We start from the raw sequence: 16,468 nt of genomic DNA, 5'->3' as shown, positions 1-16,468 counted from the left end.
CCCGATACATGTGATGCAGAGCACCTTGCTGGCTTTGTTCAAGAGAAATCTTGACCAATGGATGGGAGATCGCAGATATACCCCAGGGATCATCTCAGTGTCACTGCTTGACAGAGGCACAGCAAAATAATGGGCATAGTATCCTCCAAACTAAAGGGGTGGCGAAAGCCACAATACTCTGGGCTAGGCTTATAAATGCCCTTGGGCAGATAGCCTAGTATGAACCTATGAACCTATGAACCTATGAACTTTGTTAGCCAGAGGCCTTCTGTGTTAACCTGCACTTCAGAGAAGTAGATACCAAACAGGAGAGGTCCCAGGATGGAACCCTGTGGTACTCCACTTGTCACTGCTTTGAGGTCAGATTTGGAGTCTGCAACTTTTACAGTGTGGGTTCTGTCAGTGAGCCAGTTGGCAACCCATCTTGTGACATAGAGATTTATACCTAGTTTAGTGAGTTTAGCTATAATTCCAGAATGGGGGATGGTGTTGAAAGCCTTGGCGAGGTCAAGATAGGCTGTGTGAACCACCTTACCCTCATCTACAGCTTTGGTGACTGCCTCAAAGAAGTCGATCAGGTTCAGGAGGCATGATCTGCCTTTCACAAACCCAAACTGGATGGGATTCAGAGTTTGGAGGTTACCAATGTCTTTGTTTATGAGTTCCATGATGATACATTCCATGGCATTGCAGACCAGGCTCGTCAGGCTAATAGGTCGATAGTTCCCGGGATCAGTGGTGGCTCCCTCATTGTGGAGTGGGATAACTGTTGCTGTGCACCATTCAGTGGGCACAAAGTCTGATGCGAGTCTATTATTTAACATGGTGCTTACGTGGGGAGTCAGTTCATTCTGAAGTTCGTGTAAAACGCAGCCTGAGATGTCCGGTCCCATGGATGCTGTGTTTCTGGCCTTAGAGAGTGCAGCTTTTACCTGCTTAGTTGTGATTACAGGGACTCTGCATTTTTCCTGTATAGATATGGGTTCTTTTTGGGTGGGGGGGGGGTAAGTTAGCACTGAACCTATCTGCCAGGATGTTGGCAATATCAGTTGGTTCTGTAATTTTCATGCCGTTGTGCTGTAACTCAGAGCAGATCTGGGTGTTGCCATCAAGATTCTTGACATAGCTATAGAATGCTTTGTGGCTGTCCTTAGAATTAGTGGTGATTTTGTTTTTGTAGCTAGCTTTGGAGGATCTTATAAGGAATCTCAGCTTCTTACTGAGGCTGACCAGGGAGCTCCTCCATTTATGGGATTTTACTCTCTTTTGCAACAGTTTCTTCCTTCTGTTGTACAGTTTGTTTATGGCAGGGGACCACTAGACTGGCTTCCTTTTTTTGGAGGATAGCATCTTGGTTCTGTTTGGGATCACATGATCCATGCACTCGTGTAAGTGCTTATAGAGTGCATTTGTGTAGGATTCAGCAGCTGTAACTGTATTCCCCATCTGCATGGGTGTCATGAAGTTCACCACCTCTGTCTTAAGAAGCATGAAGTTGGCTTTGGTGACATTTTTTATCGTGGTTTCTTTAATGGGAGGTGGGGGAGGGATGTGGCTATCAAGTGTGATTAGCTTATGGTTGGATCGGACCAATGAGGAGTTGACTTCAGGTGTGGAACACTGGTCACTCATATTGGTAATGATTAGGTCTAGGATATTGTTGCCCCTGATGGGGGTGTGGATAAGTTGATCCAGGGCATTGGAGTTTATGAATTCCAAAAAGCGTTAAGCTAAGGAGTTGGTACACGAGTAGTTTTCCCAGTTAATGGTGGGGTAGTTGAAGTCGACCATTATTAGGGTGCTTGGTTGAACCCTAATATTTTCCAGTACATCAAGAAAAGAGGAGTGGGAATCCTGGGGCATGGTGGGGTATCTGTAGCAAGCTACAAACTGGATTGCTGTTTTGCTAAGAGTTAGTTGCACTTGGATGACCTCGGATGCATTATGCTGAGCAACTAGCCTGGAGGTGTGGATATCCTTAATGAATATGGACACGCCACCACCTTTGGTGTTTCGGTTCAGGTTACATGGGCGAAAAGTGTGGTATGAGTTATAGCCTGGTAGTGCAGGGGTGCTCTCTGGAGCCTTGAACCAGGTCTTAGTCACTGCACAGATATCAGTGTTCTCCATTTTAAGGAGTTCCTCGAGTTTATGCATTGACTAGCATTACCCTCAGTTTTTGCTTGTCTGTTCCTGTTATGGTGGTGAATTTGCTATTTGAACCTTGCCTAAAAAGACACTATATGGGCAGCAAGAGCCTTAACCAGTATCCGGAATCCCAGGGGCGACAGGTGCAGGCCATCTGTGGCAAAGTATCATGGTCTGTCGACCATGTCATCCCAAGCAGACAGATACTGGATCCCCTTAGAATGACACCAGAAGCTTAGCCAATTGTTGAAGTCAATCATTTTGTCCTTGTACTGCTGTATCATTCTGGGTGATGGCAGAATGCTACTCAGGGCTAGGGTCATACCTGCCTGGGCTACAAGATCAGAGAGCTCTTCCATGTCTCTTTTCATGTAGTCCAGGTAGGTACGTCTCAGGACATTCACACCAACATGGACAATGACAAAATCATATTTGTACTTGTTGTGGAGTGACCTGAGTTCATGGGTTATGTGATGGATCCTGGCACCCGACAGGCAGCTGACAGTAACCTTCTCCTTGTTTAGCCTGGTGAGTGGGACATCAGTGTGCCTGACTATAGAGTCACCTATGACTAGTGTGTTGGGAACGTTGTTTTGCCTTATTGGCTGTGGTTGAGTAGCACACTGAGTCTGTGGGCTATGTGTCATTTGGGTTGTGTTGGGGGATGGAGGTTGCTTGTGTTTCTGCTTTGGAGGTCTCTGTTGCTTAGACAGATTATTATTGAGAGCCTCCACAAATGTTTTTGTGTTACTACGTGTGGATTTTGGTGGTGTAGATTTAGTGAGACTATGTGATGAGTGTGGTGTGGTGCAAATGCTTACCTTCTCCTCATGACTGTCAAGTTCAGTCTTGGTTGGAGAGAGCTTTACCTCCAGTTTGGCTAGATAAGTGCATCTCTCACAGGTTGTAGTGTTGGGTGGTAGGAGAGGGTTGTCTGTGTACATGAGGCAATTTCTACATTGCCTCAAGATGCCCAGATTCATCAGATAGACAGGTGAAAATATTGGGAGCTGACCCTTGGACATGCCTGAATAAAAAACTATTTTTCTCTAGATAAGTGAGGAAAGTGAGTACAAGAGCTGTTTTTCTCTAAGCAAGTGAGAAAAGTAAGTACAAAAACTGTTTTCCTCTAGCTAATGAGGAAGACTGAGTGCTATAGTAATTAGTAGCTTATTTAGTGCTTACAAGTTCTGAACAAATGCTGAGCATGAATAAGCAAATTTAAGTGCTAAAACTAAGAATCTGTATCTGCACTAGACGAGTTACAGGACAGAAACAAGTGCAAATGCAGGCTTTCAAATCAGAAAGTTGAGAGAGATGGAAGAGATTGCCCAAATGGCCAATAGCTACAATTTCTGGGCCAGAACCACTCCTTATGTGGTAGACAGGTTACCTAGTGCTTACCACTCCCACTGATAAGCTAGGAGGCTTCCCTCCAACACAGAAAGGCTTAGGGGGCTCAGAAGCTTACATACAGTCTTGGATACAGCAAATCTATATCTGGAACACTAGTTATAGGAAAGGTAGGAAACAGGCTTACAGTTTTTTTTTTTACAGAAAAGTAGCAAAAACAGTAGTAAAAATAATTCACATGCAGTGCAAGCTAGCACACTTTAGTATGTAGCAATATTAGACCAAACACAGTTTACAAAATGCAATTAAGTTAAAAAGGACTAAAAGCAAGTGCAGAAAGAGTTTATTAGGTAGAATGTGGTGCAGAGATTGGACTGGGGGAGTGTCCCAGATCAAATCTACAGTGGGGCAGGCAACTGCAAAAGCCACCAAATTTAAACTACAAACCAAAAATAGGGACGGTGGGTGGGCCAAAACAGTTTTAACAGAGATCTAAGCAACAACTAACAGTACAAACTCTAAAACCAAAAAAAATACTCAGTTCTGTATATTTGCATATCAGTCTCTCAGAACAGGGAGACAACAGTTTCAACAGAGATCTAAGCAACAATTAACAAACTCTATAACCAAAAAAATATATACTCAGCTCTGTATATTTGCAGATAGTCTGGAAGGCAGTCTCTCAGAACACAGGTTCCAGCAATTAAATTTAGGCTGTCACTAACAGGCCAAATATTATGCAAGTGATCCTTGAGTTATATAACATACAAGCTGGAAAAACAGTTATACCAACTGAAGACACGGCAGAAAATAGGGGGGGGGGGGGCAGTTTCAACAGAGATCTAAGCAACAACTAACAGTACAAACTCTAAAACCAAAAAAAATACTCAGTTCTGTATATTTGCATATCAGTCTCCCAGAACAGGGAGACAACAGTTTCAACAGAGATCTAATCAACAATTAACAAAGGAAGTAAATACACCAGCAGCCAGGAGATGGAACAATTCGTTGCGAATTCACAAATGCAGATTTGTTTAATCCAAACAGAGTTGTGTTATTTGGATTAAAGGAATTATTTGAATTTCGTTTTGTGCCTGTTTGGATTAAACAAATCTGCATTTGTGAATTCGCAACAAATTGTTCCATCTCCTGGTCTGTGGAGTGTGTGCTGCAGAGGGGTGGGGATTTATTTAGCTGCTGCATTTCTAACAAAGCTGGGTCAGACATGGCTTTGTAAGTCAAGCAGAGGTCGCTTCTAAGTAGGTGATATGAGACAGAGAATAGCTGGAGTCTTTTGAGTCTCTCCATGTAGGACTTGTGTTTAATGCCTAGGATCCTCTTCATGGGGTACTTCTGTGGCCTCTCCAGCTGTTGCATGTGTCTAGTGAGGTACATGCCAAATGGGGCATTATGCTCTATGATTGGTCTAATGAGGGAAGAGTAGAGAGAGATGATGACCTCTTTCTTCCTGGATGCAAAACCCTTGGTAATGAGATGGGCCACATAGAAGGACTTTCTGACCCCAGTGGCAATGTGGTGGTCGAAGGAGAGGTTGCTGTCAACCTACATCCCCAGATCTCTTATAATGCCTTCAGTGTTCAGTGGGCTCCCATCAATGTGGTAATTAGTGGGAACTGAGTTTTTACTAAAGGGGATGATGACGCATTTTTTGGCATTAAGCTTAAGGCCATGGTTTCGTCACCAGTCACTGGTCTCAGTGAGGCCTTCTGTTGGATGTCCACATCACTTGGGGAGATAATAATGGCTCCCAGCTTGCAGTCATCTGCGAACTTAGTCAGCCAAGTCCCTTTGCATTGGGCTGGACTTCTGAGAAGTAGATGCCGAACAGGAGAGGACCCAGGACCGATTCCTGTGGGACTTCACTTATGTCTGGTCGTCAGTCTGACTTGGAGTCTCCTACTTTCACACCGTGTGTTCTATCTGTGAGCCAGTTTGCAACCCACCTAGTGATATAGGGGTTGATGTCTAGTTTGGTGAGTTTATCAATAATTCCTGAGTGAGGAATGGTGTCAAAGGCCTGTGCCAGATTGAAGTAGGCTGTATGCACTGCCTTACCTTCATCCATAGCCCTGGTAACTGACTCAAAGAAGTCAGCCAGGTTCAGCAGGCAAGGTCTCCCTTTCACAAAACCATATTGCGTGGGGTCTAGAGTTTGGAGATTCCCTATATCCTTGTTAATTAGATCCATGATGATGCATTCCATAGCCTTACATATCAGACTCATCAGGCTAATGGGGAGATAATTCCCAGGGTCTGTAGTCGCTCCCCCTTTATGGAGATGGATGACTGTAGTAGTGCGCCATTCAGTAGGGACAAATTCTGAGGTGAGGCTGTGACTGAACAGGGCACACAGACGTGGTGCCAGTTCGTTTTGTAGTTCATGTAGAACACACCCAGGGATATTATCAGGTCTCATGGAAGCTGTATTCATGGCCTTGGAAAGTGCAGCTTTAACCTGTGCTGCAGTAATGCTGGGTGCCTGTCATTCTTCCAGTATTGTGATAGGTCCTTGGGGGGGGGGGTAAAGTTGGCACTGAGTCTGTCGGCCAGTATGTTGGCAGTATCTGTTGGCTCATTATAGGAGGTACCATTGTGCAGTAACTCAGAACAAATCTGGGTATTGCCATGGAGGTTCGTGATATAGCTATAGAAGGTCTTTGTGATTGTTTTTAGTGTCTGCTGCAGTTCTGCCCTCATAGCTCAGTTGCCTTTGAAAAGTTGCTTCCTCATGAAATTGTAACTCAGGGACTCGGTGGAAGTACAAAAACATCCAAAGAAACATCTGAGGAACCGAAAAACTCATGGGGTCAGGTTCTTAGTCCCAAGTCATGAGCAGATATTCAGCAGTGCATGAGGTTTCAAACAGAGGCACATGCAGAATAGAGGTATGCTTTCTTCTATAAAGTTACCCTGAAGTCTGGCACCAGCTCCTGGAATTACAATAAAGATAATTAAAGTATTCACTAAAATATTTATCAACAAGAGAAAAACTAAGAACATTTCAGCTATATATTTAAAGTATTGCAGTGATTCATTTCTTTCCATCTCTAGTCTAACCTACAAAGTACCATTCAACAATGAGCAGACCATATCTTTTGGCCCCTGCTTTTCAAACTTCAACAAGCTGGACACATTTCTTGACAGAGAGGCATTCACTCCGTCACATTACAATCTCAGATACTTTCACTACAGGGCACCTCCATATGGGACCCCAAAAAATAAAGTCTCAAATAGTGAACACAGCTTTTAAGTTTGGTATTATAAGTATTGCAGGTATTTCCTTTCTGTGTAAAAAAATGTGCTTCCTACTCCTCTTTCTTTGCTATCCTAAAATAACATCTAAATTAAACTGCCAAATGCAGATGTATACCCCCTCAAAAAAATCTCTCTACAGCTATCTGCTCTGTCTACAAGCTCTCTGTACCCAGTAAACTTTAGGAATCTCTACATCTTCCATTCCAAAAATAAGCAATATTTTACTCCCTTCCTTCTCTCACCCCCATACTCCCCCTGCAATCATACCTCCACACTGTGACATTTGCCATACACATTTTACAGACTATATGAAATATATATAATTACAATCATGCACACATACACACACACACGCACACACACACACACACACACACACACACACACACACACACACACACACACACACACACACACACACACACACTCCTAGGAGTGTCTGAAAATGGTCAGTTGGGAGGTGTTCTACTCCAATTAACAAATTCAAACTGACAAATAAAGGGAACAATACATGGCTGGAATAATTCTATTCTAATGAGCAGTCTTCCCTACACAAGTATTTAAAACCATTGCTAGTCTTTCCAATGATAATAAGTAAAGCAGTACTTTAGAGATGCTGGTTGCAGGAAAAAAAACATAACACAACAGTTAGAATAAATAAGGCATGAAGTTATTAGACTGCTATCTAAGGTACCAGCAACAGAATCAACTATTCAGGTTAATGTGAAGGGTACTGTACTTGTGACCACTTTCTAACTAGACAGAAATGATGCACAGCTGATACAATTAATTATGTTTACTTATAGTAGCATGCTTAAAATTCCTTTACCAGTTAATTCAGTCTGTACGGTTTCAGAAAATAGTTTATGCAATGCAAGGCAGTAAATAAAAAGGACATTATAGTTAATCCATATTGCATAAAACAAAACAGAGAAAGAATAAGAAGTAAATTACATAAGTGATATCCTGATTATGGTCCATCCTTTTAATTTTGACATGCAAGTTGAGATCCAAGAAAGCACTTTAAAGAGCTGATGAGTAAATATTACACTTGTCACAATGATCACTGCTTGGATCATCATCCAGCAGTTTAATAAAATGAATTAGTGGAAATAAACAGCGTAATAAAACATTCATAAGGGAAGGAGGGTCCCTAGTTGGGTCTATGTTCACTTACCAAATTAAAAAATACCTGTGCAGCAAAAAAAATGAAAGAAAAAGAGCGAAACGGAAAAACAGCGAACATCCATAACAGCTTAAAAAATACATTGAATGCCCATAGCTGGCCAACATCCCACATACAACAAACAAAGGTGGGGGGGCTGTGCCCCCCCAATTATGCAGGTCTGTGCCCCCCACCCCCCAACTATATATATCAACTCCAAGATCACATACTACTGTGGGGAAAAACGAAAATTTAAAAAGGTTTCCCTTTACTTACCTTATGCATTTCATTACTTCCTGGTTGATGGCTGACTATGGCTAGTCGATGTATTTTTTTTCTTTTTCGCTGTTATCGGTGTTCACTGCTTTTCCATTTCTCTTTTATCCTTCATTGTTTTACAGTTTGGGTTTTTTTAATTTAGTAAGCAAACATAGACATCCTAGCTGTTCTGGGCTCAAGAGAGGTTATTTGCAGTCCTGTTACATAATCTTTGAAATGGGAGGTTTAGAAAATGTATTCTTCTAACTGGTGATAATCTTGTCTCCTTTTTCTCCGGTATATGCATAAAAGGTAGCTTATGAATTTAAATTAGAAAAAGAGAGCTTTCATGGGTTCCAATCCTTGACTTGCCACATGTGGCTTAGGTATGGACTATGCTGTAATGATGTGTAGTGAAAATGCATAAAGTACACTTAGTGCAGTAATGAAGCTGCAAGTAACAATACAGGCTGTCACAAATTCCACCAAATGGCATTCCTGGTCCCTAAAACAAAGGAACACTTGGAGAGCTTGTGAATTTAGGGACTCAGATTGAAAGTTCCTATTTATAAGCAGGCATTCAACAGTGGATGAATTTTCAAACAGGCGGGGGCTAAATATTGACACAGTCAGAACACCAGTGCTCTTTTTCATACAGCTACCCTAAAACTAAATGATATACTAGAGTCCCACAGCCAGCACCCTAAAAACACAAACATGACTGCAAATGTGCTCATGCAAAATTTTATTTGAAACAAATGGCTCAGACAGAGAAAATGCACTATATTAACTTAGTTATGTATTGCTGGATCCTGCCAGTTGTCAGAAGTGCCATTTGAATGGAAACACTGCACATACATATGAAAACTGCAATATTACAGAGCAACACTGAAAACAAATAAAAAGAATACTCTGTGAACCACAGAATTCAGGAATTTGATTTGACAGCAATATTTCAAGCAGGCAAGGAGCTAAATATCCGTACTTTCAGAATAACAGAACTCATTCTCCTAGAAGAGGTACTAAGGTTAAGTATTTAAGCATGTGTTTTGGATAGATTTCTGCAGAAATTTCACAGTGCAGCTACATGTATAGTTTAATAAGGGACTTTTGTTAATCTGTTAACCAAACATATGGCCTGATCCAAGTGGACAGACCCTTTTCAGTTACAGCTCAGAACAAAGGTAAACAAGGTTACAAAATCATAAGTAACATATACAAGAAATTGGGCATTAAATAATTTATAATAGGCAGCAGTGCATATCTCAAAGTCTCAGACGGGTAAAGCCAAAGATCTCAGTATATAATGAGAGCATCTGTTTCGTGAATGCACTACTTAGTCACCAATTCAGGCCATAAAAAATACAGCACCACTCTATGCTATACTCAGTTCTTTAACCAAAATAAATAAACAGATAAACAAATTGCATGCTTTCGTAAACAAACAAGAACTAATAAAACAGCAGGGCAGAACAACACTGACATGCACAGGACTGCAAGACCCATCAGTCAGAATATCTCCTAGATGTTACAAAAATACTTGACAGCTGACACAAGGCAAAACCAGAAACACTTACAAAGTTTCAGCCATGTCATAACATATCATCACCACATACTGCAGCAGACCTGTGCCAATATTTTTAAAGCTAACATTATTATAAAAATCCGATTTTTAAAAACACATTAAATACTTTGAATACACAGACATTAAAGTTGTGCTGGGTATTATATATTTATATTTGCAAAAACATTTATACACAAGTGCAAAATCATACCCAGGACACTTAATTAACTACTGAATATTCATTTTGTCTCCATCAGACAGACATGAGCTCTAAACTTGCCACACAACTCCCAAAAAGTACACTAAATATCTTGTAGGCAATGCCTCTTTCGTCAAATGATATACAGTTCTTACATGACACTGGCCAATGTTTTAAAGACTCCCCGATCCATTAGGTGCTAATACAAACAAATTTATAAGAACATCATTATAACTAAGGCAGCCTCTATATCAGTAGAATTAATGAGAAAGGGATAAAGCTTTTAAAAGAATACAGTGAGGTATACAAAGGAACAATGGTAAGATTAAAGCAACAAGAGTTATTATTGCCAAGAAAAGAGATCCAAACAAAGTAATTTTATCCAGAACCAAATATATACACACACATATATATATATATATATATATATATTTATATATATATATATATATATATATATACACACACACACACACACACACATATATATATATATATATATATATACATATACATATATATATATATATATATATATATATGGGTTCCGTCAATTTGTTCGAAGTTTCACTACTTCGAGCTCCATTTCACTGAGTCCACTTGTTCGAAGTAGTGAAACTTCGAACATTGACTTTGGCAGGCACACTATAGCGCGGAATGGGAATATTCCCTTTTCCCTGTTGTAGTGCGATCTCGGAGTTGGTATATTTAAGTTGGGGGGTGCAGGGGGGCTTGCCCTCCCCCCTGCAAAAACATGTTTTAGTGTTTTTTTTTTTTTTTTTGGGTAGTAGACTTCAGCAAAAGTGCACTTTCGTTTAAGTGGACTTTCGCTGAAGTGTAGGATCTACTGCTTAATTTCGGAGAAGTGTATTTTCGATGTTAAGTAGACATATATATATATATATATATATATATATATATATATGTGTAAAAAACAGTGAAATATGTACTGAAACATAAAAAGAGGAACATCAAGTACAGAGGATTATGACTGGGTGTCAAATCATAACCAGCTTATTATATGTTTGAGACAATGGATGCCAAGAAATTCACTTCAAAAGTGAATTTGGAGAGATGAATCTTGGCATCATACCTCTCAACTGTCCAGATTTTCACCTCATATTTTTGGTCAGTGTTCCTCATTAAATTTGTGATTTTTCTGGATTTTGATGGCAAATCAGTGAGGACTGACTTCATTAAATAATGACAGACATTTCTGTTTCAGTCTTCATATCCTTAAGAAAATGCACGCTAGCACAATACCTTTTATTCTTGCAACTTTTTAAGATTATAAGAGCAATATTTAAAATGTGTCCCTATTTTTGGGACTTCACCCCCCCCCTCCCCAATTATGTTTGGCTTTGTGCAGATTTATTGTAATAAGACGATGAGAGCTATGCTTGGCATCCATGTTGAAAACACTTAAGAGTTATGACTAGTGCACCAATCATAATTCTTTGCAGTGCATTGTGCTTTATCTGATATATACACTACCAGTTGCAGAAAAAAAGTGCAGAAGTACAAAGTCTTTTATTGCCTTTCAAGATGATTGAAAGCTGGTGAAATACTTACAACTTTCAAATAGACAGCAGGCAGAAATGAACTGTCCCTCTTAAAAGCTAACAGCTTTAAAGCCTATTAGACACTTAATTCTACCACACTTTTGGTTTATAAATACAGCAGAGTGAAGTTTTAATAGCTTTTAAAAGCTGTTTTACCATCTGCTGTTCTTTGCTGGCTTACACTGTCTGTTGTTAGTCCCTACCATGAGACCTGCCCTTAACAGTGCTTAGGTGTGTTTAATAAACTTAACAAGCGTTTGTTAAGATCAAGTCTTGCACTACAGACATGCCAAACAGGTTTATCTTTTTCCCAGTACTGGAGTGTAATCACGGCATTCCATGCACTACAACATTATTATTACAGGAAGGCCAATGTTGTTGTAAATAAAATACGACTGAGACTGCACACACCTGACTCCCAATACACATGCGTCTGGGTTATTAGCATCTCATTGGGTTATCAGTATGTGGTGGTGCTGCGGTAGCATTGTCGCCTCACAGTACGACGTTGTCCTGTTCGATTCTCAGCTAGAGCGTCTTCTGTGTGGAGACATGCGTGAATGGGTGTACCTTCGTTGAAGGTTGTGCGTCAGAGCTGGCAACTCGGCACGTAAAAATCTACTGCCAATCATTAGCAGACCGGAGTTCCGCTGTGGCGACCTCTAACCAGGAAAAGCCGAAAGACACAACATTGGGTTATCAGTATCTTAGACCCCACAAAACAGAACTACTACTGTTACACAATCCTCAGTTTTATTGTACATTTTCACTCCCTTATCTGTATCTAATGAAAACAAATAACACTGCATTACTGCTGAAGCATGTCTATGGAATTCAGCATTTTGCCACAGCCTATTTTTATAGCTTAATAATAAATTTATCTCTGAGATGAAACATAAAGAAAGCCATATTGGTATAGTGGACTTCAATATTAACCTGCTTGGCAAGTAATGGCTTAATACATATGCTCTACTAACTCACTTTAAAATATTTCATAATGTTACTGTACCTCCCTTTTTTTATCACATTCTAGTTAACTTTTGGCCCACCCTCCCTTCATGTCTAGTGTGAGCTTATTTCAGTCCCAGAAACAACAGGCGCCATCTTTAAACTATGAATCCTCCCCTGCTGGTCTCATGGCAAGTTTATCTGTAAGTACATGTTATACAACTGATTGTGTATTATTTTTATGAACTGTGCAGTGTAACCATTGCCTGCTGCTTTCTCTAGCTTAGCAACTGTGCTTTTTGTAGGTTGTCCTAAACCTATGGCTTGTTCCAGAAGCTAATCTTACTACATGTTTTTCAACTTTAAACCTATGGCCAGTGCTGGAGACTAATCATTTACATTACAAAATGATCAATTTGTTTTACTTGTATGTAAAAGCTATTTTTTCATGGCTGCATCACTGCATTTGATGTACTCTTAAATTTAAGGCTGGAACCAGAGACTATTTATTACAGTGCTAAACATTCTGTTTAGTTCATCCCCAGGTTACCAGACGTCCCTATCTGAGCGGGATTGTCCCAGGATCAGCAGCCCGACCCCGAGTCCCACACTGCCGGTTCAAATCTCGGCGAAACTGCCTCCTTTTTTTTTTTTGATTGGCCCGTGTACCGGCATACGGGCCAATCAAAAATCTCTAAACACGGAGCTTGTGTTTAATGTGGAACTGCCTGATGTTCTGCATTAAACACAAGTAAGCTCCAGTTTGCGATGTTTTTTGATTGGCTCGTATACAAGCATACGGGCCAATCAAAAATTGTTAAACACGGAGCTTGTGTTTAATGTGGAACTGCCTGATGTTCCACATTAAACACAAGTAAGACCTTTTTTTTTTTTTTTGTCCCTACCTGGCCAGTCGGAAATCTGGCAACCCTGGTTCATCCGGAATGGGACTTTGAGACAGAATGTTCAGTTAACTGTTGAGGAACATGGAGCTAGTGTGTTCAGTATTATATAAGTGCAGTATCTGCCATAAAACAAAGATCTAACTATTGTTATAATTAGATTAGTTACTACTTCTGTACTATTATATTGTGATTAATATTCTAAACTGTTTATTTTTTGTTTATTAATGTTGTGGTATTTCACAATTGCCTACTGCTCACTAAACTGTATTTTTAATTTTTTTTGGTGTGTTAAAGCTGTAGAACTTTACAACTGCTCACTGTTCTCTACCAACTTTTACTTTCTTTTTTCTCAGCCCCAAGCCAGCTGTATCTTATAGAATATGTGGCACCTATCCTGTGGCAAATAACATCACTAACATAAGTAAAGCCAGTGTGACTTCCAACTGTACTGAAGTACCTTACAGAACTTAAATGCATGTTTCATTATAATACAAACGGGATTACTAGGTTGTGTTTTTTGCTGTAATCCTTAATGTTCGTTCTTCTTTCGGCTTTTCCCGGTTGGGGGTCGCCGCAGTGGAACTCCGGTCCGCTAATGATTGGCAGTAGATTTTTACGGTGCTGAGGTGCCAGCTCGATGCCCAACCTTCAACGAAGGCACACCCATTCACACATGTCTTTCGAAGGCCACTCGACCGTGGGGAGGACATGCAGACTCCACACAGAAGGCGCTCCAGCCGAGAATCAAACGGGAGAACATCTTGATGTGAGGCGACAACACTACCGTTGCACCAAATACATGAGCCAGCAGCAGGGATTTCGCCCCCCCCCCCCATGTAGAAATATTCCGATTTCTACCCTTCAAGTCTGTAAAAACACTCCACTCTAAACTGTAATTCTAGCCTTTCATCTCTAGAGAAACATTTATCCATTTTTTTGGTATGTGATATATCCCCATTACCCTCCCAGTCTGCCTCACTTTCAGCTCTCAGACATTTGAGTCACCCCCCCCCCCCATACACACATTCTGGTTTCTACACTTAAAGTCTGCAAAACACTCCATACTAAATTGTAATTCTAGCCCTTCCAATCTCTAAAGAAACATTTGCCTTACTGTTTATTTTTTCTTCTTCTATGTGATATATCCCCACTACCCTTCCAGTCTGTCTCTGACACAACAATAGCTGACTCACTCTCTCTCAGCCATGAGACAAGGTAATTTCTTAGGGAATCCAACTGATAAAATTAAAAAGGGCTTTCACTCCTTTAAAAAAAAAAGCATTAGTAACAAAAGAAGGACTAACATTATAGATGTCACTTCTGAGCAACTAATAGTTTATTTCTGAATTGCACATACCTTGATTGGCTCATCCCGCTTCGTTCGCCCTACGGGCTCACTCATATCTCCTACTAACCCAACTCACACCCTCACCAAATATAAATACCTCTTCTAACTCCACAACCTCACTCCCACTATTTCGCATTACCCCAGTCACATCTCCACTATACCCTCCTGTGATTACCCTCACTATTCACCTGTCTCTCCATAGCCACTATCAGCACCTCTTATCTCCTTGCAATCATTGTCTTTTCGGCTTTTCCCAGTTAGGAGTTGCCACAGTGGAACTCCGGTCCACTAATGATTGGCAGTAGATTCCCCCACCCTAACTCACATTACCATCACCCCCACTCATGCAACATATACCCCACCATATACACCCAACCCCCCATATACCATGTCCCTCCCATGTACCACTTCTACCCATCTAAAAAGCAACCAAGTTTACAATTTCACTACCTAATCGTCCAATACCTAAAAACTATCACCTGTATAACTACCCAGCTACTACTAGGAGGAGACATTCACCCCAACCCCGGGCCAGCAACCCCTGCTAATAAGCCATGCACCCATCACTATCCAGCTAAGCACAAACCCACCGACTTACTGATACTAAATATGAATACCTGCAGTATCATGAATAAAATAGAAGACCTTCATGCTACCATCTCCTTATATAATCCTGATATTATTCTTATCACAGAGACATGGCTTAAACCACATATTAAAGATAATTCCATCATCCCACCTGGGTATAAAACTCTCAGGGCAGACCGGCTACATAAAAGAGGCAGAAGCTTAGCTCTACTTCACAGAACCAACCTACAACTCCACCTCCTCCAAAAGTATTCCCCCAACTTCAACAATGCAGAGAATCTATTTGCAAAACTCTACCTTAACCAACATAAGCACCTAAACCTACTCGGTATCTATATACCCCTGGGTGACAAACTAACCACCCTAGAATCCATACTTCACTGGGCCTCATACTCCCTCCCTCAAGAAACTATCGTGCTAGGTGACGTAAACATTGACTGGAACTCCATCCCCTCTCCCACCCACCACATTAACCTATATAACTTCACCCAACTTATAGATACTTCCACATGCATTGATAAGGCCACAAAAAGAGAATCTATGCTTGATTGGATCCTCATAAATCTACCAAATACTGCCCATAAATGTGGCACCCTACCAAACTCTCTGAGTGACCACAGCCCCACTTTTATCCTCAGACACAAACTTAAAATAATTAACTCTCCCTCCCTTCTACAAACCCACTCTAACAAAAATCTTCCTAGAGACCACTTCATAAGAGTCTTGCAACATTGCAACTGGTCTTCCATCAAAACACTTTCATTAGGCAAAGCAGTTGATTACTTCAACTCTACATTTCTAAATATCCTCAACCAACTAGCCCCCTTAAAAACTATCAGGATACATAGCAACCTCACCCCTTGGCTCCAGAAAATCACAAAAGCCCTACTAAGAGCCAGGGATAAAGCCTGGAAAACCAGATCACCTGTAGCTAGGCAAACCTTTCACGAGCTCCGGAACAAAGCAAAAAAGCAGGTTAAGCTCGATAAACAAAATTACTATATCACGCAACAAAACAAATACAGTACCAAACCACAAAAATTCTGGGCAGCAATAAATAACATACTACAGCCTGGAAAACCACCACTCCCGCCCCCAATATAGCAGGTACAGACCTAGACATAGCCTCCAGCTTTAATAACTATTTCACCTCC

General features: G+C 40.7%; 1 protein-coding gene across 1 annotated transcript in view; it reads right to left on the bottom strand.

Moving 5' to 3' along the window:
* The window catches only part of HTRA4 (HtrA serine peptidase 4), an 853,851-nt gene that overhangs the window by 809,094 nt on the left and 28,289 nt on the right, over positions 1-16,468 (bottom strand). The gene's annotated exons all lie outside the window — the stretch shown is intronic.

This window comes from Protopterus annectens, chromosome 9.part0 (assembly GCF_019279795.1).
Source record: "Protopterus annectens isolate FY-2018-M chromosome 9.part0, PAN1.0, whole genome shotgun sequence".
Taxonomy (NCBI): domain Eukaryota; kingdom Metazoa; phylum Chordata; order Ceratodontiformes; family Protopteridae; genus Protopterus; species Protopterus annectens.
Note: the sequence above shows the minus strand (reverse complement) of the source record. Positions and strands in the feature narration are given on the sequence as shown.